This window comes from Microcaecilia unicolor, chromosome 2, assembly GCF_901765095.1.
Source record: "Microcaecilia unicolor chromosome 2, aMicUni1.1, whole genome shotgun sequence".
In the NCBI taxonomy this organism is placed as follows: Eukaryota; Metazoa; Chordata; class Amphibia; order Gymnophiona; family Siphonopidae; genus Microcaecilia; species Microcaecilia unicolor.
In genome coordinates this window covers 519,957,264-519,981,817 of record NC_044032.1, presented here as the reverse complement: position 1 = coordinate 519,981,817, position 24,554 = coordinate 519,957,264, and the positions used below count along the sequence as shown (strand labels likewise).

Below are 24,554 nucleotides of genomic sequence, written 5' to 3'. Positions count from 1 at the left end.
CACATAATCAGGCCAATATAAAAGGGAGATATGAATGGTATATATGAATATGAGTGTGGGATTAATGTTAAGTAAGTAAACCTAATGTTTTTCTAAACAGTTTTATGGTTTGAAATTTTCAATAAAGGAGATATATTTCAATAGATAGTTATTTGGTATGAAATGATTATAGTTTGTAACTAGAGTGGAAAAAAAGATACTCAGTTAATTAGATTGTATGCATATTCAATAGGGATACCTGAAAAACCAACTAGCTGGTGGTCCCCTAGGGCAGGTTTGAGGTCCACTGCTTCAGATCAGGGTCCTTGAGGGCCACAAACAGGTCAGTTTTTCAGGATGTCACTAATACATATGTAAGAGAGAGAGAGAGAGAGCTACATGCATGCTACCTCCGTTTTGCCTCATGCATATTCAATAGGGATATATTGAAAACCTAACCTGTTTGTGGCTATCAGTGATTGAACTTGGGCATCCCTGAGTTAGAAATATAACAGAGTGGCAAAATAGCATAGATTTCTGGCAATGAGCAGCATGGCATGCCTGTGTGTAGCCACTTCTGGAATGTAATCTGTGGTCCCTGATATTCAGCTCCTACTCAGATATATGCCATTCGTCAGAGCAGGAACCGGATTTTCAGTGGCATTATTGAAAATCCACACCGACTGTCCTGTAACTATCTAGATACTAATAACAAATAACAAATAAATGGCAATACTAGCCTAAAGTGTTTGCAGGGACTGCATATCAACTTTTATTTTATGTTTTTTTGTGCTTGGTTTTGCCCCACACCTCCCTGAAACAGTTACTGAAAGGCTGGTCACTGTAAAAGGACGAGGAGATGGTTATTTATTTATTTATTTGTAACATTTGTATCCCACATTTTCCCACCCAAGTCCAGTAGATATTAAACAAATACAGTTTAAAATAAGTGTCAGGTGAGGGGGTAGGCAACTCCGGTCCTGGAGAGCCGCAGGCAGGTCAGGTTTTCAGGATATCCACAATGAAAATGCAGGAGATAGATTTGCATACCATGGAGGCAGTGCTTGCAAATCTATCTCCTGCATATTCATTGTGGATATCCTGAAAACCTGACCTGCCTGCGGCTTTCGGTTGCCTACCCCTGGGTATACAAGTACAACAAAGGTCAAGGAACTAAGGAATATACAATGTCCATTACGTTATGTGATAAGTGTTTCAAAATTCTCCCCCCCCCCCCCCCCCGTTTACTAAGGTGCGCTAGCAGCTGCCGCCGCACAGCAGTGCTGACACAGGCCATTCAAAGCGAATGGCAGTGTCGGCATTAGCACACGGCAGCCACTAGCGCACTTTAGTAAACAGGGGAAGGGGTTGTTTATTGGATTTAAGTCAAAGAATAAAAGTCTGGGAAGTTTTCTGACAGTGGTTGAGAGACAGGAGAGGAGAAGTGGGCTTCTCTAAAGTCTTACTCCCTCTCACTCTTTCCATATTAGAATACTAAGAAGCAATTTAATTTACAGCAATGCAGTTTTCATAGGTGAAGGTATTTGTTTGCTGTGGTTATCTTGAGGTGATATGGATACAGAATATTTCTTGTGTCTCAGTCTGAATCAAATGATGGCTGGAGAATAAGTTTTGTTTGGAAAAACATCATCTCATAGACCATTCTGCCAAAAGAGAGCAACATGAGAGCAGCAGAGCTGATGGATAACCTCTGTGGGGCTCCTTAAGCTGCTGTCTTATTCAGCATTAAATGGTGAGAGTCTCTACCAAGTGCTTCATAACCAGATTTATCCATATTCTAGAATACATCCCTAATGATTCTACTGTCCAAGAGTCTTCAATCTTCTGTACCTTTGGGAAAAGATTTAGGGGGAAAAAAGAGCCCTACAAAACTCCATTCATTTCTTTGGTTTGCAGTTAAGGTTTTATAGTTAAGTTTTGCTACTTTTCATTCTGTCTGCACTGATCTTGATTGAAAGAAGCCCTTTCAAACTATTGAAAATCTTTATGGGGAAATAAGTAATAAACTATTCGCTTTGCCAGTTTATTGTTTGATATCCAGTGGCATCTTTCTCTTCACAGGTACATGATTAATCAATTGAAAATTTACAATCCCTTCATACAGACATTCCATAGCTCTTGCCAGAATTCCACCTGACATGTCCAGAGTTTAAAGTTCTTGTTAAAACTTTACTCGGCCTATTGAACTGGTCCCATCCTGAATCTATTCAGCAGCCTGTTATTTTAAAATGAATGAGAAGTAGTACAGTTTGGAAGGTTTTGCTCAGGTTAATGTTTAGAATTCTAGAAGAGGGTTTTTAAGGGTAGGCTTCCATGCTGTGAAATTTGGAGGTATGCAGAAACGTATCCACAGGAATGAAGCTCTGTGGGATGCAGCCAAATATTCCCTGAGCTAATCTAAATATCTTTTTTTTTTTTGGCAGCAAGAGAAAAATGCCATGGGTTAAAAATTCTAGTTACTTAGTAGGTTACAAGACTCAGAAATTTAACATATGCGAGACCATAGCACCCGTGCAGTTCACACATTTGAAACTGGGGTGAGCTACAGTGTGTGACGCATACAGCTAGTGTTACGGTTACTTGTATGCAAACTCTATATTAAAAGGTAATAATTTCACTTCTCATCACTTTGCTCGCAGCCTGGTGACAAGTCTCTTTTTAGGGAGAGACACACTTCTCTGGGTGGCTTTAATACTTTGGAAGTTTTCAAACAACTGAGCGCTGGAGTTAACTTTGCCCCAGTTTGTACCGTTTCATATTTCTCATGGCAAAGGGTTTGTGACATTCACAGTGTATATATAACCCAGATTAGTTCAACAAACAGGAAAGTGGCATATGAGTACACAAGGAATATGGTTTCAACGTCTCATAAACAGATCCACTCACAAGATCATGGAGCTGATGCTCTTTGTTTCCAGAACTGCTGCAAGGGTTACAGAAAGAGCCTATTGGTAGCCATTTCAGAAGCCATTTATCTCAGCGACAAATTAGTCCTTTTTGACATTTTCCTTTTGGAAATATTTATTTTACATAAGCTCATATTAATTGGGTAACTAGTAGAGATGGGTACACAGAAATATTTCATTCTTGTGTTTGTTGTTTTGGTTTGAATTGAATGTCTTAGTGAGTATATACCATCCGCACATAGTGCACATTTTCCTAAAGTGGCACATACCACTGGATTCTATATATGACATCCAGATTTTTGTGTCCAAGATGCATGTGCAATTTACGTGGAGGGGCATAATTGAACGAAAACATCTATCTCCATGGGCGTTTATCTCCGAGAACGGGTCCGTGAAGGGGCGGACCGAACCGTATTTTCGAAAAAAAATAGACGTCCATGTTTTATTCGACAATTTGTGAGCTGGGCGTTTTTGTGTTTCAGCGATAATGGAAAATGAAAGCGCCCAGCTCAAAAACAAATAAATCCAAGGCATTTGTTCGTGGGAGGGGCCAGGAGTTGTAGTGCACTGGTCCCCCTCACATGCCAGAACACCAACCAGGCACCCTAGGGGGCACTTTTACAAAAGCAAAAAAAAAAGGTAAAAGAGCTCCCAGGTGCATAGCACCCTTCCCTTGTGTGTTGAGCCCCCCAAATCCCCCTCAAAACCCACTTCCCACAAGTCTACACCATTACTATAGCCCTAAGGGGTGAAGGGGGGCACCTACATGTGGGTACAGTGGGTTTGGGGGGGTTGGACGACTAAGCATTAAGCAGCACAATTGTAACAGGTGTGGGGGGTGGGCCTGGGTCCACCTGCCTGAAGTCCACTGCACCCCCTAACAACTGCTCCAGGGACCTGCATACTGCTGCCAGGGAGGTGGGTATGACATTTGAGGGTGAAAATAAAAAGTTGTGAAACATCATTTTTTTTGTGGTGGGAGGGGGTTAGTGACCACTGGGGGAGTCAGGGGAGGTCATCCCCGATTCCCTCTGGGGGTAATCTGGTCATTTAGGGCACTTTTTGGGGCCTTATTCGTGAAAAAACAGGGTCCAGGAAAAGTGCCCTAAATTCTAGCTACAAACGCATACTTTTTGTCCATTATCGGCGAAAGGCGCCCATCTCTCCTCGGCCGATAACCATGCCCCAGTTCCACCTTCGCCACGCCTCTGACACGCCCCCGTCAACTTTGTACGCTTCCGCAATGGAGTGCAGTTGAAAACGTCCAAAATCGGCTTTCCATTATACCGATTTATTCGTTTTTGTGAGATAAACGTCTATCTCCTGATTTGGGTCAAAATCTAGGCATTTTTCTCTTTCAATTATAAGGTGGATAGTAATATAGTAGATGGTGGCAGATAAAGACCTATACCAATGATGGCAAACCTATGGCACGCATGCCAGAGAGGGCACACAGAGCCCTCTCTGTTGGCACACGCGCCGTCGCCTCAACCAGTTTCAGCCCCCCCCCCCCCCCCGCCCCACCCTCCGAGCACCAGGGCCCACCTCTGAAATTTAAAAGTCATACCTGGTCGGGGTTAAGGCGGCGTCGGCGAATGCAGCAGTAGCGAAAAGCGTGCTGACTCGGTGCGCCTTCAGCCTTCCCTTCTGTCTCTCAAGCTCTGGTCCTACCCTCATTTCCTGTTTCCACAAGGACGGGACCACAGAGCTTGAGAGACAGAAGGGAAGGCTGAAGGTGCGCCGAGTCAGCACGCTTTTCACTGCTGCTGCTGCCGCCGATGCCACCTTAACCCCGACAAGGTATGACTTTTAAATTTTGGAGGGGGGCCCTGGTACTCGAACGGAGGGAGGGCAGGCTGCTCAGGAAAAGCTTTTGTCTTTGATGTCACTGGTTTTCCTTGTCAGACCAGCCTCCATGTAGGGTTGCTGGTGTGTTTTCACTATGATAGCACTGCCCTGGAACTGGGAGGGAGAGGGGAGGGGGGGTCCTGGCCCTGGAGCTGGGAGGGAGAGGGGACCCTGTGGAACTCAGAGGGAGGGGGGATCCTGTTGAACTGGGAGGGAGGGGGACCCTGGAACTTGGGGGGAGGTGGAGGGGGACGAGGGGGAAAGGGGAGAGGTGGAGGGGGACGAGGGGGAAAGGGGAGAGGGAGGGGAACGAGAGGGAGGGGGATGAGAGGGAGGGGGACGGGAATGGCACTTTGCGTTAAATAATTAGATTTTGGGTTGCTGTTTTGGCACTCAGTCTCTGAAAGGTTCGCCATCACTGACCTATACAGTCCATTCAGTCTGCCCAGCAAGATAAACTCATTACATACGGCAGATGTGATACTTTATATGTAGCAAAAACAAACAGGAGACAGTCTACTGCAGATGCAGAACAGACAACCAAACAGCAGCAGCAATCAGACTCAGCAAGAGTTTCTCCAAATGTCAATTTTAATGGAAATAGGACCCAGCATTTACACCAGATTTCAGTAGGCATAAGTCCGGCACCTAAAGTTAGGTGCGGGAATCAGCATTAAGCATGATTCTATAAAGGGTGCAGGCCCTTTATAGAATTGAGCTTAACACCGATTTTTTCCAGCACCAAAATTTTGAGCATCATTTATAGACTTCCTTCCATAGTGTACACTCTTTTCCAATATTGCACATGTGATCCATGCATGAATCATTGCAGATGCATGTGCATTCATGTACTATGAGGAAAGCGTGAGTACTATATGTAGATAGGGTGCACTCCTTAAAAAAAGTATACTCTTATTTTCACAGACATCTGGATTCTATATATATGGTGCAAGAAAGCAAGAAGGCAGGCGACTCACAAAGCATGGAGTGAAAAAAGAAGCAAATTGCCACAAAAGGTCCAATTTATTCACCACTAAAATCTCAGACTAATATATAATTAAAAGCCCGACACAGCTGCGTTTCACCCTCTTAAAGGGCTGCATCAGGGGTTTGAAATCACAACCAGTGTGCAGTATAAAAAGTTCCATCTACTGGACTTAAAACAGCTTCTGTCCTGAAAAGCAGCACCAGCATTACGATTCACGAAAAGCGGCCGTGTCGGGCTTTTAATTATTTATTAGTTTGAAATTTTAGTGGTGACTAAATTGGACATTTTATTAAAGTTTTGTGGTGATTCGCTTCTTTTTTCACTCCATTCTATATTTGGCACCCAGATTTGAGTTCACTTCTGAGATGTACGAACAACGTAATTGGCTAACAAGCTATTAATCAACACTAACTAGAATCTAAGAACCAATTATTAATGTTAATTGGCACCAATTAGGATTTGTGCACGCATTTGGCTGTACTATTTTATAATTCTGGGTTCCTAAATCCCATAACGTGTGACCCTAAATGGGTTGTGGCATGGAAGGGGTATGGGCAGGTCATGGATATTCCAAAAAGTTGCATGCAATGTTATAGAATTTACACCAGGTTTCAGCAGATGTAAGTCTGGCATCCAGATTTAGGCATGGGAATTAGCAATAATCGCTCTTCAATAAAGGGCATACACCCTTTATAGGATAGTACTTAGGGCCTTATGCTCCTATGGGTTATGCTGCTAAATTTAGGAGCGTAATATATACTCCTAACTCTATGTATGCTAAATCTATGAGTGTAATAGGTCCTAAATTAGGAGCACACATTTAGGAGAATAGATTATGCTCATAATTTAGGGGTGTAAATTTAGGAGTGTAAATTTAAGAGCATAATCTTTATAGAATAAGGCCCTTAGGACTTTGCTATATAAAGATTATGCTCCTAAATTTGCACTGAAATTTACGCTCCTAAATTATGAGCGTAATCTGTGCTCTTAAATTTATGCTCCTAATTTAGGGCCTATTACGCTCATAGATTTAGCATACATTTAGGAGCATAAAATGCACTCCTAAATTTAGGAGCATAACCCTTAGGAGCATTTATTTATTTATTTATTTATTAGGATTTATTTACCGCCTTTTTGAAGGAATTCACTCAAGGCGGTGTACAGTAAGAATAGATCAAAAATGAGGAATAGGCAATTACAGCAGTAAAAATATTAAAGTAACAATACAAAGTACAAAGCATAACCTTTATAGAATACGTCCCTTAGCGCTGATCTTTTCTGGTGCCTGTTTTTGAGCTACAATTATAGAATTCCTCATATTGGCGAGTGAGATTAGTTTGAAATGGCTGCCCATCTATAATAACCAGTTGCTGTATTATGATTTTTGTATATATTGATGTGTGGATGTGTATGATTATTTTGTCTTTGTAAGCACACCACTCCATGCATTCTTGATTCCTGCTTTTGTATTAACTTTAAATGTGGCAGCTAAGCACCTTAAAGTTCATGCAACCTACTCACTGGGGCCCTTTTACTAAAGCTTAGTACCCAATAACAGACATTATTAGCATGCATTAACCCACAGATTCTATATAGTGCAACTTGAAATGCGTGCACAAATCAGTTCATATTCTGATTAGTGCACGCAACTTAATTACCTTAACAGGCCAATCAGCACTGATAATTGCCACTTAATAAGCAATTGTTGACACTAATTGGCATTAATTACAATTTACACGCACAACTTTCTAAGCATAATCTGTAAACTGATGTGCGTAAATTCTAAGACGCAGATTGGAAAAGGGGGCATGCAATGGCCGGGTCATGGGCATTGCTAAAAACTATAGGTACTGTTACCAAATACACCTGCTCCACACCTGATATGGGCATACGCATTTACGCCAAGTTTTACTTGGCATAGATGCTCACGACTAATAGCATATGCCTAGCCGTATTTTTTTCGGTGCCAATTTTTAAGGTGCCATATATAGAATCTATCCTTAAGTGCCATGGTCCCATAGGTATAAAATATGGTGCAAAACATTTAGGGCCCTGTTTACTAAGCCGTTCTATAGGTGCACTAGTGCAATAGAGATATATGGGTGTCTCTAGCATTAGCGCGCGCTAATTTTTAGCACGCACTAAAAACACTAGCATGCCTTAGTAAACAGGGCCCTGTGCTAATATCTGTGAAAGGCTTTAGTGAAAGGGCTCCTTTATTTCCCTTCATTTCTTCACAGCTTGAATCTTCAGTGTTTATCCCATACCTTCTAGAATTTTCTTACTGTTTTTATTTTCAGCCTCTCCACTGGGGACTATTCCACATATTCATTACCTTCTATTTGAAGAAATATTTCCTAATGTTATTCCTTTCATGTATGGTAACCACTTTGAGTCTCAGCTGTTGTTCAACAACTTCTTTTCCCTTGAATAAAGGTTTGCTTCATGTGCATTATTTTTAGCTCTGAATTATCTGATAATCACATATAAATTCCTACATTTAGTCCAAAAATATAAATCTTGACACAGAAATGGTGAATCAAATGTTTCTAATTTTTTTCTCGTTAAAAGACGGATCCTGACAGAAATATAATACACAGCACAATGGCCTCTGGGCACAAAATCCCTGAATTAGCCAAACTGACTTACCTGAGATGTGCAGGCACAGAATGTGCTCTTTCCTATCAGACTTATATTTTTGATTTGATTAAGCTCTATTTTTTGACGAAACATAATACAAAAATAATACCAGTTTTACAAAGCAAAACACTGGGAGGTTTAGTTTTAAAGACAGGGCATCTTCCATGGTACGTGCTGCAATTGAAGGCAGTCTGCAAATGTCAGTTAACTGACTGAAGCTCCGTCAAGTTGACTTCAAGCCCTGACTGACTGATTGACAGATGGGAAAGACTCGGGTCACGAAGGAAGACAGATTGTTTTTGTTTTGGTTTTTTTTTTCTCTCTCTCTCTCTGATGGTTGCAGGATATGTTATATGGCTATTTTAAAGAACAACTTTGGATTGCTTAAGGGCAGTAGATGCAGGTCTTGTTAATAATTTTTTGGCAGCTTATGGCCTTACAATGAGGATTCTGGTACTTTCCTCATGCAGTGACTGAACTAGACACCTGTCAAAATCTCTGAAAGAATTCTTTCCCTGATTTTGAGTGAAGGTAATAAAACCTCCTCACAGTGTACTTTACCACTGCTCTTTTGCTCTCTCATCTACAGGAGGTTTAGGATCAGTGATAACAAAATTTCTAATTTAGCATCAAAAAATAGGGCCCAGTATTCAAAGGATTTATTCTCCTAACTTTGGGGTCCTTTTACTAATACACAGTGTTGCCTATTACCGTGTGCTTAATGCACGTTCTATTTTATACCTATGGGCCACATGACATTTAGCACATGTTAATGTCCATCAGTGCAAGCTAAGCTTTACTAAAATGGCCCCTTTGAAAATTATGCTCCTAAGTTGGCATTTTTTGAAAAATTTTATAGGGCTTATGGGGAGATTCTATATATGGCATCTAAAAAATCTGCACAGAAAACATGTCTGACTAAGCGTATTCTATAAGTGGTGTGATATATAGAATACGTTTAATAATTGATATCCAAGCACCTAAAACTGCGCGCCTCCATTTACACCAGTGAAAATGTGGTGTGAATCCTGGCACGTAGATTTAGGCGCACTGGGCCATATTCTAGAACACTGCACAAAAATTTCAGAATGCCCATAAATTGCCCATTTCCCTGCCCATAACCATGCCCGTTCTTGCCTGCACGCATTAGAAGTTAGGCGCACTGGGTTCCAGAATACGCTTTTGAGTTGTGTGCATAAATTCTAATTATTGCCAATTAGTGCTCATTATTGCTTGTTAAGTGATGTTGTCAATACTAATTAGCTTGTTAAGCCAATTAAGTTACCGACATTGTTATAGAATATGCCTGGATTTTGGTGCAGATCTCTAGGTGTGCTATATACCATCCGGGGGTAAGTGCCTACATTTATAATCAAAATTTCACAAGAACCCTAAATTTAGGAGCATAAAAACTGAGTGGCAACAGGGCATTAATTTCCAGCACTAGGCTCATAAGTTATGCTTATAAATCTGGGCAAATGAATGGCAGACCTAACTATGGGGTCCTTTTACTAAGCGGCGGTAAGCACTGATGCATGTTACTGTGTGAGAAAATGCTCTGTGGGGCACGCTCAGGTCTCTAGTGGTAGTGTTGGCATCTGTGTGCACTTACCACGTGCTAAGAAATACCTTTAATTTTTTTGCATTGGAGGCATGTTTGGGGGCGGACAGTAGGCATACCCAGCGCTAATCGGTTATTGCAGCCACATTGCCACACACCTACTGATTAGCGCGTGGTTAGCTTGTGAGCCATTTCCGCCTACTAAATAGGTGTCGATAAGGGCTCATGCGCTAATGGCCACATGCGAATTGGGGAATTAGCACCTGGCCTTTAATTGAGGAAATGAAAAATTGACTATTTTACAGCTATGCTAAAAGTGGCCTCAGTGTATGAGGAAACCCGCGTGCTAGTCATAGCGCAGCCTACCTTTTAGCGCAGCTTAGTAAAAGGGCCCCTTTAAAGTATAACTTTTAAGTTCCTAAATTAAGATGAATTTTCAGCTGAAAACTAAAGCTCCTAAATTAGACTGAAAATAGGGCACAAATTCAAGAGTCCAGCTTTTATTATTATTATTATTATTATTTTACAATATCAGGCCCATAATGATTGCTGTAAAGCCTCTGACCAATAGGCTAAAGTCCCTATTGTTGTTTAGGAAATTGTCACCATGATGTCATTTTCTAAAATATTAGTAAAGGCAAGAAAATTGTAATATGTTGTTTGCAAACACCCTGGATTGTAGAGCTCCTCATTTGCTGTTCTGTAGTCCGACAGTAGGGAGACTGCAAGTGAGGGTTCTCACACTCTGGAAGATAAACTAGGCCCAAAGCGATCCTTGCTGACTGGAAATGATGGCAAATTTTCTTCACCATAGACGACACACTGCTTTTATAGATGTTTTGGCAAGTGCGCTCGGAACATGCAGGGCTGTAGTAAAGAGCTTCCCTAGTGAACTATCAGTGCCCACAATTTCAGTACCAAGTGGTAAACATGTACAGAATACCTCATTCTAAAATTTCATATTTTACCGTGATCTTCTAGACTCTTCCAGGTTTTTCCAAATAAAGGAAATTAAAAGGCTTTTTGGTGGGCCACTTGCAATGATGCCAGAATTAACAGGCAGCATGTTCAGCTCTTTCTTGGTTGACTTCCATTATGTCTGAGTAATTATTGCAACTTATTTAAAAAGCTGTTGTAAAATAGTGATTTTCTGGTGCTATGATCTGTCACTTTCTTTCTTGAAACTATTCTCTGGAGACCCCCTCAATAATACTACTGCTGTGGCTGATATTCTGCTGGACAATGTCCAGTTAAATTTATCTAGATAATGTTGATCATATAGCAGATTTCACTAAGGGCCCTTTTACAAAATGGCGGTAGGGCTACCATGCATGTAGCTTGCGCCAAATCGACAGTACTGCCCAGTTAGCATGCCCGCCCAGCGGTAATGTTGAAGTTGGCACGTGTTGTTTCCCGCTGTAGAAAATATTTTTCTATTTTCTACAACGGGGGTGTTCCCAACGGTAATTGTGGTCATATTGATGCATGCTGCATGACTACCATGCATGTAGCGTGTGAGCCCTTACCGCTAGGTCAATGGGTGGTGGTAAGGGCTCAGGCAGTTAATAGCCACATGCTACTTTGAATTCTAGCACATGCCATTTACTGTCCCCACTGAAAAAAGCATTTTTTCCCCAGCTGCAGTAAAAAATGACCCAGCATGCGCCAAAAACACGAAGGCCACTTTTTACCGCAGCTTGATAAAAGGACTCCTAAATAAGTCTGGCCATTGCCTATAATTAAAGTTATGCAGATAAATCTGTCTGTATAACTTCGTGAAAACTATTTCAACGACCCAGCTTATCTGGCATTCAATGCTATCTGGTTAAACTCACATCCCCAGAATACCCAAACTGCTTCCTCTTCTTAATTGCAAACATTTTGTCTGGCCAATATAATTTATCCAGTTTGTGGAGGTAAGGGGAGATATTTGATAGGATGATGTTTAAATGAGTAACTCTCAAACTTACCTTTAGAGCTCTTTTGTCAGTGGTTTGAATTTTTTAAATGCTGACCGTGACCAGCTAAATTAGCCCTGGATATTCAGTATCAGGCCTTCTAGCTGCCAAAGATTATGTGGGTCCCGGATGATATTCAGCTTTCTGTACCACCTTTGACCTGTCCATTTTTTTAATGGCTGGTCAAAGCCAATATTCAGCGCACAGCCTGGTTCAGTGCCACTGAATATCAGTGATTGGGTGGCCAGGAGCAACTTAAGTGGGTTAGAGGAGTAGCCTAATAGTGAGTGCAGTGGCCTGAGAACCAGAGGAACCACAGCAGCTCCTTGTGACTCTGGGCAAGTCACTGTCCTTTTACTAAGGTGAGCTGAAAAATGGCCTGCGGTAGTGTAGGCTCGTGTTTTGGGCGCTTGCAGATCCATTTTTCAGCTTGCCTGCAAAAAAGGCCTTTTTTATTTTTGCTGAAAATGGACGTGTGGCAAAATCAAAATTGGTGCGCATCCATTTTGGGTCTCAGACTTTCCATCAGCCATTGACCTAGCGGTAAAGTCTCACACGGTAACTGGGCGGTAACGACCACTTGGCACGTGTCTGATATGCACGTCCAAAAATAAAAATGTATATTTCAGACGCGCATATCGGATGCACACCAAAAATGAAATTACCACAAGAGCCATGCGGTAGCCTGGCAGTAACTTCATTTTGGCGCACATTGGGCATGTCTAGCCACTTGTGTGGCTTAGTAAAAGGGCCCCTCAACCTTCCATTGCTCCAGGTACAAAATACATTTTTTAGTTTAAAAGTACTTGATATTTCACTTTTCTTACATAGTCACTTAACCCTCCATTGCCTGCCGCATTGAGCCTGCCATGAGTGGGAAAGCGTGGGGTACAAATGTAACAAAAAAAAAATAAAAATAAAATAAAATAGTCAAAGTTGTGTACAATATATAAAATATTAACAAAATATGTTTAGAAAAGAGCACTATCATTACAAGGAAAGACACACTCATTCAAGAACAATCACATTCCACACCTCCAAGATGTCTTATGTAACATGCTAATATCTACATCTGAAGATTTTCCCAGCATTCCATCAATCCTGCCTAAAAGTTTTCTGAAAAAAATAAGTTTTCAATCCCACCCTAAACTGTTTAAATGAAGCTCCAAAGGGAGCCGATTCCATACCACCGGGGCACTCCAAAAAAAAGCTCACTCTTTAGTCACTGATAAACGTCCCTTCTTATTACTTGGTACTGTAAGCAAAGAAGCAGAACTTGATCTCAATCTCTTCTCTTGGACATAAGATTGGAGTAAAGGAACCCAATGGGAAGAACTCCCTCATATAATATCTTATGTACTAGGGTCAATACCTTATAATCTGTCATGTATTCAACTGGTAACAAGTGATAATGTAGATACCGTGGTGTCACATGTTCTCTTGACCCAGCACCCCCTGAAGCAGTCTTATAGCCAAGTGCTGTAAAGTTCTCAACCGTCTTTTCAAACAATGCAGGAGTTTCAAATAAATAATATTTCCATAGTCCAGTCTAGAGATTGCTAAAGAATTTAATAACATATGCATGGTAACATTATCAAAGAAGGATCTTGCCAACTGTTGCATCGGTAACACAGAGTAACCTCCCCGAGATCTGTTCTTCAAAACAGAGCTCTGAATCCAATATAACTTCTAGATACCTAAATGAATCACAAAACTCTCCCAGAAAGGACTCTGAAATTCATTCCACTCCTCCATAACCCTCACTCTTCCCAACCCATTCTACACTTTCAATACCCCTCCCCCATCTAACTTCTCAAGCTTTAAATGGTCCCACAAAAGGCTTATTTTCTATTGAAAAAAACCTACCAATAGCTCAACCTCAGGTTTAGGCTGATTGGCTACCAGGGCCGGTCCTAGGGTTTCTGTGGGCCTCCTGCAGCCTATTTGTTGGCGCCCCTACCCATCCAGGGGCGGGATCACTATGGCTCTGCCCCTACAGTAGTCACACCCCTTTTACTAGCCATGGCATCATTGAAAATATTACACCTGTCTTTCCTTCCCTCCCCTCCATCTATATCCAACAATTCTCTCCCTGCCCTCCCCTCCATCCACCCACCCATGTCCAGCAACTCCCCTGCCCTCCATCCGTCTATCCATCCATATCCAGCAATTCTCCTCTCCCCGGCTGCCTCCCTCCATCCATCTATCCATCCATATCCAGCAATTCTCCTCTTTCTCACCTGCCCTCCCCTCCATGCCCAGCAATTTCTCCTCTCTCCCTGGGCCCTGCCCTCCCATCCATGTCTATCCTTGTCCATCGATGCTTCTCTCCATCTTCCCTCCTCCATCCATCCATATCCAGCAATTCTCCTCCCTCCCCTCCCTTCCATGTCCATAAATTTCTCCTGTCTCCCTGGGCCCTGCCCTCCCATCCATGCCCATCGATCAATGCTCCTCTTTCCTTTGCCCTCCCGCTCCCATGTCCACCTGCTCGCCCTCTTCTCAGGTTTAAATCTTGTGTTTAAATTCACCTCCGACGACTCAGCAGCTGCGCAGCGTCAGTGAAAGCGCTGCTGCCGACGTCTCCCAGCCTTCCCTTTGCTCGTTCATTCCCTCAGTGTCCCGCCTTCTTCTGACTTCATTTCCTTGCGAGGGTGGGACACTGAGAAGGGAACCAATGAGCGAAGGGAAAGCTAGAGACGTCGGGCAGCAGCGCTTTCACTGATGTTGCACAGCTGCTGCGACGTCGGAGGTAAATTTAAATACAAGATTTAAATGCCCTAGGGCGGCGCAGGTACCAGAGCAGGAAACTGAAGGCAGGGCTGCTGTCGGGGTCCGGGAGCTGAGGTAAGCGGCGCGGGTCAACATGGCGCGGTAGCGCCCTCCAGAGGTCGGCGCCCTCCTGCCATGCTTACCTCGCTTACTGGGTTGGACCGACCCTGTTGGCTACCACTCTTCAACTTGTTTGCATTCCCGGCAACACCTGATACATTATTTCTCCTCTTAGGCACATGTCCAACCAGGGAATTAACATGTATATGATATGTAAATCACTTTGATTGTACCACAGGAAGGCAGTATATCAAATCCCAACCCCTTTCCCATTTCCTGCCTGCTTAAATCACTTTGAATACCAGGCAGACTGTTCTCAACCTGATATGTATTTAGAGCCCCTTTGAGATCCCTAATAACATGTGTGTCCTGTAGCAGGGTCTTACTATATACTGTAGGTTAGAAGAATGTACCGTTTCCCCCACCAAAAGTATATGCATATTATCTGTCACAGGGCCCATTTTATTCCTATGGGCCCTGCTGTAGATAAAAATTTCCAATCATAGGTAAAAGACTCCTCTAGTGACTTTATTTTCTCCTGAGTTCTTTTTCAGGGTCTCTTTTTTCTCTCTCTCTTCTCTTTCCTCCAGTCATCATCTCGCATACATCTGTCTGATATTTCTCTTTAATTGTTTTTCTACTTTTCTCTCTTCTCTGTCTCTCTCTGTCTACTTGTAGCTAGATTTTACCTCTTATTTTCTCCTTTCATCCTCCTCTTTTCTTCGCTTACCTAGCAGTGGTGTAGCCATGCATCGGCCCAGGCCACCCAGTAGCAGTACACCTATGATGTGGCTGGCAATGATCCCCAAGCCCCCCCCCCCCCAGCTAAAAACTCCCAATACCTCTCCCTCCGGTGTACCTTTTAAATAGCAGATATTTGCCAGAAGCAAGCAACAACTGATTCATACTGCTCACACCAGCCCCACATCCTTCCCTCTGATATGACTTCCTGTTTCCGCATAGGCTGTGGAGCCGGTGCGAGCAGTGTACATACATCAGTTGCTGTTTGCTGCCGGTGAAGATCTGCTGTTTAAAAGGTATGTGCTATGGGGGAGGGGTTTGAGAAACCAGATGACCTGCGGGCGGAAGTGAGAGGGAGAGACCAAATCGGCTGTGTGGTGGAGGGAGGGGTCTTCTGCCCAGGCCCACCCAAAAGTGTCTGGCTACACCCCTGTTAGTTAACCACAAGTTTTTTTTAACTCCCATCCTTTCTCTTTCTGCTATTTACTACTACTACTTATCATTTCTTTAGTGCTACAAGACTGTACTTCTCTAGCCCCCTATTCCATATCTGCATTCAATCCACTCCTTACTCCCCCCCATTTCCACATACTATACTCATCCCTTCCCAGCCCTCATCTACCTTCCTTGCCACAGGCTGTACCTATAGCAGTTCTGAATATTGCCCATCTACATTGGTGTCTCTGCAACCTACTGAACCTATAATCTTAAACCTGGGCTATGCAATCGCTAGTGCTGGCAGCCTGTGAGGTTTTGTCTCTTGTGGTTTTAGACCCCTGCCTACCCCTCTAGGATTTGCTTATCATGGCTAGAAGCCTAGTCCAATTTACCTCTATTTGAGATGGCTTTGTTTCCCAGTAAGTTGCAATAGCATGCTAGTTCCAAGGTCCATACTGACTGGTGTAGAATGGGTAAGCGTAAATTGATTTTTTACTCTTTCAAAAAGTACAAAGACTAGGGGACATTCCATTAAGTTAAATGGAAATACATAAAGGAATCCTGTTCAGAAGGAATGGATCCTCAAGAGCTTAGCCGAGATTGGGTGGCAGAGCCGGTGGTGGAAGGCGGGGCTGGTGGTTGGGAGGTGGGGATAGTGCTGGGCAGACTTATACGGTCTGTGCCAGAGCCGGTGGTGGGAGGCGGGACTGGTGGTTGGGAGGCGGGGATAGTGCTGGGCAGACTTATACGGTCTGTGCCAGAGCCGGTGGTGGGAGGCAGGGATAGTGCTGGGCAGACTTATACGGTCTGTGCCCTGAAGAGGACAGGTACAAATCAAGGTAGGGTATACACAAAACGTAGCACATATGAGTTTACATGGATGGACTGTGCAGGTCTTTTTCTGCCGTCATCTACTATGTTACTATATGGCACTTTTAAAACAGATAGAAGAAAATGTTTTTTTCACTCAATGACTAGTTAAGCTCTAGAACTTGCTGCCGGAGGATGTGGTAACAGTGGTTAGCATATCTGGGTTTAAAAAAGGGTTGGACAAGTTCCTGGAGGAAAAATCCATAGTTGAAATTGGGTTGCGGAGCAGGTGGGGGGAAGAGGGGTTGGTGGTTGGGAGGTGAGGATAGTGGAGGGCAGACTTATACGGTCTGTGCCAGAGCCAGTGATGGGAGGCGGGACTGGTGGTTGGGAGGCGGGAAGTACTGCTGGGCAGATTTGTACGGTCTGTGCCCTGAATAAGGCAGGTGCAAATCAAGGTAAGGTATACACATATGAGTTTGTCTTGTTGGGCAGACTGGATGGACAATGCAGGTCTTTTTCTGCCGTCATCAACTATGTTACTATGTAAATCCATAGTCTGCTATTGAGATAGACATGGGGAAGCTACTGCTTGCCCTGGGATTGATAGCATGGAATCTTACTAGTCTTTGGGATTCTATCAGCAGAAAAGGGGGGAAACAAAATCATATTAAATATGCTAATACTCCTGAAAAAATAATTATATGTTGAAAAGGAATAAAAGATACTGTGATGTAGATGAAAAAGGAACCAGAGGCATCAGATATAAAACAGTGGCCAGGCTATTAGGTTTCCTATAGCGCTCAGCTATTTCAAACCCTTGAACCTACTGCATGACATCAATCAATCGCCAATTTGGGACCAAAACCTCCATAAAGGTGTAATTACTACTTTATTGAAAAAAAAAACATATGTTGATGTGTATTACACACTACTTTCTGAAAAAAAAAATGAAAATTTAGCATTTTGAAGGCATCAAATTGCCACAGAAAATGTTTAAGCAAATAAACCATAATGATACTAATAAATGGTGACTACTTATCCTGTGCCTGCAGATTCAGCACTGATAGAAAAGCTCTACTGCCCGACGCTGATGCCCACACTGAAGTCAGCGTTTCGGTCAAATGACCTGCTTCTGGGACTGTAGAATGTCGCTGCAATTGCAGAAGCCTCTTACTTGAGTCAGCAAGCTGGCCACAATTGCAGCAACATTCTACAGCCCCCAGAAGCAGGTCATTTGACCAAAATGCTGTCTTCTAAATGAGCATCAGTGTCAGGCAGTAGAGTTTTTCTATTAACGCTGAATCTGCAGATTGATGTCATACAGTAGGCTCAAGGGTTTGAAATAGCTGAGCGCTATAGGAAACCTAATAGCCTGGCCACTGTTTTATATCTGATGCCTCTGGTTCCTTTTTTTCCTCCTTTTTATCCACATCACAGTATCTTTTGTTCCTTTTCAACATATGACTCTTTGGGATTCTGCCAGGTACTTGTGATCTGGACAGGCCAATGTTTGACACGGGATACTTGGATAGATCAACCATTGGTCTGACCCAGCATGGCTATTTTTATGTTACTATGTTCTTATACTCTTGATGGAAAGAAGTGGCAAGATGGTGGATCCATAGCCATTCCTTCCTTTATGCTCCCTTGGTTCTGCTTCTTGTCCCAGAGTCCTCCATGTGGTTTGAAGTTAGCAAGGATGCTCAGGTATTGATTTAGGCAGAGGCAACTCTGGTAACTGCCTAAGGCACCACATTTTGAAGGCACTAAATACTATATCTGCGCTAAACAGAAGCCTGGTTCTGCTTGCTTTAGGACCAGACTAGAGGAGAAACCTCCCCTCTGCACTACTTCTTCAGTTGAGCCTATGGCCACCAGCATCTCAAATCTGTTCTTTAGGATCCTGGGAGGGAACCTAGAGGGTAGACATGGGGGAAGCCACTGTTTTCCCTAGATTCATAGCATGGAATGGTGCTACTAATTGGGTTTCTGCTGGGTACTTGTGACCTGGATTGGCCACTGCTGGAAGCAGGATACTCAGCCGGATGGACCATTGGTCTGACCCAGTATAGCTATTCTTATGTTCATCCATAGTATAATTCCTGTCATTTTAGCCTAAGGACATTGGCTTACCTCCCTTTGAAAACAATTATCATCCCGATTTTGTAATAAAGTCAAGCTAGCCTACTTTCATACCATTTTATAGTCACAATAATGACAATTGTAAGGAAAAAAAACTATAGGAGAGGAAGGAAGCCAGGTAGGGAAAGCAGGGCTAAAAAGAATTTCCTCTGATGCAACCAAACATGGTAACGTATGACAGTTATCTGCATTCAGAGAGTCAGACAAGTTTGGCAGTATTTAAGATAATTCTCTAGTGTCTGCTATTTTTATCCTAAGGGTAAGCTTCAGTGAGAGCCTTTCAGCAGTGCATCCCTTTAACCTGACCTGACAAGCCAAGCCAATAAGCTGTCTGATATCTGTCCCACACTAGGGGAAAAGATTGGGAGGAAATAGATGCGGGGGGAGGGTAGGAAAGAGAGAGAGAGAGAGAGAGAGATGGCATTGGAAGCAAACCATTTGTGGAAAAATTCTTTAGCTTGTGTCATATTTAGATTCACCACCCCAGTAGTTAGGTGGGAAGTTATCAATGTGGGCTAAGATGGGTTGTTTTACTGTTAACCGTGGTTATTAGTAACTAGATCTCATTGCATACAACGGGACATGTGGTAAAATAGCACAAGTTAGTGGTAAAATAACCCATCTTATTGGTAGCCCACATTGATAACTTCCCCCCTTACTGTGGCATTGCCCAGTATGACCATTTTAAGTTTCTATTAGTCATAAAGAAGAAGGAAATGTTTCTACTGACTGTAGTCAACAGTGAAAATATGTGGCAAAAAGCCATTGAACAATGTGTGGTTTATATGTTTGTTTTAAAGGACCTTCTACATTCAGTTTGCTAGAATGAGTATTACTGTGTTACCTTTCAAAAAGGCATGGCTTTCCTCTTCCTGCTCTTGTGCTGTTTCACCATTGAACTAAGTTACATCTTTTTAACTCTTCCCAAAAATAGTAGATGATGGAATATCTGTACTTTTTTTTCTTTCTCCTATAGAGAGTTTATTTGAAAGTAATGAAAGCTCTCTTGCTTTCAGCAGTTCGTACAGGGTGTCGATTGTTTATCATTCCTGTGGATAATACTTGTTTTGTGCTTTTCTTAAGAGTAGGTCCTTTTGCATTTCAAGTATACACAACAAGGTTTCTTTGCTGTATAAACACAGGGCAGACACAGCCGCTCCCACTACAACACCATGTGGTAGTTATTGTGAATACACTGGAGTTTGTTTTTAACTGTTCTCTGTGTTTAGGGGTCGCCACCAGAAACAATCATGATCCTCAAGGAATTCTTTTTCTTTTAAAACAGCACAGTACCAGGTTTCTGGTGAACTTTACTAGCAAGTGCAGAAGTTTTAACAATCAGGGTTATTATACTATATCAGTAATACCATTGTAAACTCGGATCTGGATGGGGCAGGAGTCCTGCTTCTTGCCACTGGACTCTCAGGACTTATTGGGTAAATCCTGGTGTGGGTGAGGGGTCTGGTGGTGGGGGGAGGGTTGAGTTGGGGATAGAAAGGGGGCTCCACTTCATGGGGGGGGGGCTTGGTAGAGAGGATTAGGGGGATCAGATGTTTGGATAGGAGGGTGCGGGGTCAGAAGAGAGATCAGATCATGGATTTGGGGGAATCGGAGTATCAGATCAGGGCTGGGGGGATCGGATAGGATGTTTGGAAGATCAGAAGGGAGGATTGGATTGGGGAGTGGGAGATAATAGGATCAGATTGGAGTTGGGGATCAAAGAAGAGATCGAAATGGGCCCAAGTATCTAAGGTGGGGCTTGTGCAGTAAGTGTCCAGCGTGTGTGATAAATGCCCACCCTTTGCATTTAACCTACATTACTTTTTGCTGTTAATGTGTGATAAGCACAAAACCTTCTGTACTTTAGTAAAAGAACCCCTTAGTTGGCTAGTACTGAAAATCAGTGTTAGCCAGTTAAGTTGTTAGCCTGCTCCATGAGTATCTCCGGTACCCCCTAATTTTGAACTGCTAAATGTAGACACATGGAGATAATTTTATAACTGTGTGCTATCGTAACATATATGCACATAGATTTCTCTGTGGATCTGACAAAATATTCAAAGTGAAAGTTGAAAATTGCCCCATGGAAAATGTGTACATATTTGCACTTAGAATGCATGTTTTCTGGATTCATTTGCATGTGTAAGCTTGAATTTTCAAAGATAATATGTATATACTCAAGCCTCTGTCTAACCTTGTCTCCAGGAACAGATCAGCTCAGTTCAGGTAAAGCTACTTGTGTACAGGCTTTATGTGCAGAACTTTATGTTCGTTATCAGGTTGACAATTTTATAAAAGCCCATTTTTACAGAAATATTTTTGTAGCTGGCACTGTTTTACCCACAGAAGTATTAAAAAAAAATTAACCCTCCATGAGGAAAATAGTCCCCCCCAGGGCTGCTGAGAGACAGAGCTAGGCCCGGGGCAGGGCCACCGCAGCCACTGCCACCTTCCACTCGGACTATCGCTGTCCCTGCTCCCCTCTCTCGGCCAGCGCCCACCCCACCCCCTTACCTTCCTGTGTCTTTCACTCTCATGCTCCTGTATGCCTGGACCCAGGTTATGGCATTAATGCAATCACCTGGGTCCCAACACACAGGAGCAGGAAAGAGACAGACTCTGGTGCTGGGCCCCCTTGGAGGCCGGGCCCAGGGAATCTTGCCCCCCCTGCCTCCCATCTGTGCGGTCCTGGCCCCCCTCCCTGGAATCTAGCTTCCTAGTTCCAGTGTTTTGGGGGCATATTTCTTTGAAAAGTCTATTCTGTCACTCTCTTGCTTTCATTCGTTCTTTCTCTTGGCTCAACAACTTCACCTCTGAGTCCACAGAACCATCCTCATTTTATTCATAAACAAGTCCATTTTAGACTGGTCATTGAAGTAGGAATTGAGACATGCAGGTCAGTGTGTCTCAAGTTTCGCCAGTATTTTAGAACAGAATCTGCCAAAACAGAGCCTGTTCCAAAATACAGAAATAGAAGTTCATGCGCTGGGTGGTTGCAGCATAAACATTCATTTTAGAAAAATAACCACATATAATATCAATAGGTTCAAAGCCAACATGTAACCGGTTATCTTTGCAACTTTAGAAGCATAACCGTTTATTATCCTGATGTTGTTAGAGTGACCAGTTTCCCCTGCCAGTTTGGGATTGGAGGGTTAAGGGGGCAATTCCCCCAATCCTTCCAGTGGAGTTGCTGCTCAATAGCATCTGTTTACCAAATCCTAAATGTAGCATGTATAACTCCCGACGTTAATCTTTTCCAATGTTTAGTCCTCTTCTGAAATTGAGAATAAACGTCTATGAATTTACCACACCCTTGTCCTGCCCAAAACACACCCAGATGCCCCATGTCATTTGCACACATGAGTTTGATACATGCATTTCTCGGCTTTGTAAAATGAGCTCTTAGACATTTATGCAAGATAAACGTTTACGTGTCAGTTGATGCACATATCAAATTTGAATACAGCTCGTAAACTGAGGGCCATGTTGTATTTTTTGGAGATTATAATCCAATAGAAAGGTATCAGCATACTGTAAACCCATTCATGAAAATAGAGTGATAACACAGCACCTGATTTTTCCATTGTCACCATCTTCCTTCTGAATATAATGGTGGATCACGATTGTAAGGCCCATTTTTTCTTCTCAGTTTCATTCCTGGTAGGGTGCCATAGACCCCAGTATGAATTTTCTAAAAAGAGTGGAAGAATATCAGTTTAGCTGTGTGACTGTACTCCTTGCTGTAACTATCTAGGGAAAAGCAAGGTAAAAGATAAAATAATGTACTGTGCATCCTTCCTTCCTACCAGAGAGAACACATACGGTAAAAGCTCTAACATGAATGTTTTGAGAGATGGCAAAAGTCTAGACACAATATTTAACCTGAGAAGCTATTGAATCGAAAACAGAGAAGAGAGAAAACTTAGTGATATATCTTTGAAGAGCCATATCAGGGTGTTTTAGCAGCTGAGGCAGCAGGCATGTGAAGTCCTCCACTACCAGCTTGATCCTTTCTTCTCTATTCCTCCAATCACTGCAGTCCTCATTCTTTCCCATGACCCAGAAATTAGACAGAGTAGTAATCTAGTCCATGATTGCATGTTAGAGGTGAAGTTATCAAGGTGCAATAGAAGGTTCACACATGGCTGACTCCCATGCTAATGGATGAATGCTGCTTACAAGCCACCTCACAAGCAGTGTTAGTCCATCAGTCCAGAAACATTTGGGCCACCAAGCCATGGCCTGATGCTTCTGGGCCATCTCCTAAAGAGGCAGCATCAAGGCCTCACACAGGGCTCTATGCCCTGTTTCAAGCTGTGTGAAGAATTTCGTTATCTGGGGGTTACCTTGGATTCGGGATTGCGTTTTGTCCAACAGGTGTCCCAGGTAATGCAAATGGGTTTTGGTACTCTGTGAATGTTGCGTGAGGTAAAGCCTTATTTTGATCATGCCACACTTCATGGTTTTTTTTAAAATATGCCCTAGTAATATCAAGATTGGATTATGCTAATGTGATTTACCTGGGAATTGCACACTACCTCTTAAAGAGGTTGAGGACATTGCAAAATGCAGCATTTAGGTTGTTGGGGAATCTGGGATGGAGAGATCTTGTTACCCCTTTATATATTTGTTATCACTGGCTGCCTTTGAATATATGGTATTGTATAAAGTTTTGGTCTTGATGCATAGAGTTTTGCATAAGGGAGTGTCTGCATACTTGGTGCCTATGTTTCGACCTTATACGCCAGTTCAGACTTTGTGGTCTGCTACTGCGCTATTATTGACCCTTCCTGAGATGGGATGAGCTCACCTCAAAACAACTCAACACAGTGTATTTTTTTGGCCAGCACCATTTTTATGGAATCAGCTAACCCAGGGGTTTGGAGGGAGAGACTCTTAGGCAGTTTAATAGGAATCTGAAAACATATTTCTTTCAACAAGCTTTTGGTTTGGCTATCTGACCAGAGCAGATCTCACCTTAGGCCTGCAGGATGGTGACATGAGTGTTTGCTTTTCCTTCTGGAAGTGTGGCTGTGATCTGTCCTATTTTATATTGGCATTCTTTCTTGATTTTTATTATGTTTTATTGTGAGTGGTATATCAAGTGAATTAAACTTTTAAATTATCAAGGTGCTCCCCTCAATAGTGCTTCCCCAATCAAGATGCCCCCACAATATTGGCCCACCCCAATAGTACCCCCAATTACCCTCATGGGTGTAATACCCATCCCAAAATGCACCCCCTCAGATCTAGCAATACCCTCTGCATTCCCCATGACCCACCCTCACCCATACATTTCCATTTCCATGGTGGTCTATGGAGTGGGCAGGAGCAATCACTTTTCTCATACCAGTACCTGGATCCAAAATAGCACCAGCAACCCCTAGTGGTATTATTGTAGCACTACATTAAGGGTGGGTGGGGTCAATTTTTCATATAAGGGCTTCCTATTTGGGTGGCATCTTCATGGGGAGAATTATTGGGGGGCACTTTGGTGGGGAGCAATTTTGGGGTGCACCTTGATGAAGGGGTACTATTGGGAAACACCTTGATGAGTGGGAGGGGGGAATCAAATAGGGGCTAGGGCTACTCCCGGGTGGTAAAATGTTTTATATTTCATTACTATGCCTTAAATACCACTGCATTAGGGAACCACAAGTTGCATTAGTGCCCTTTAAGCAGTG

At 42.8% G+C, this 24,554-nt stretch overlaps 1 protein-coding gene across 2 annotated transcripts in view; it reads left to right on the top strand.

Moving 5' to 3' along the window:
• The window catches only part of PPARGC1A (PPARG coactivator 1 alpha), a 232,150-nt gene that overhangs the window by 28,851 nt on the left and 178,745 nt on the right, over positions 1–24,554 (top strand). The window lies entirely within an intron of this gene.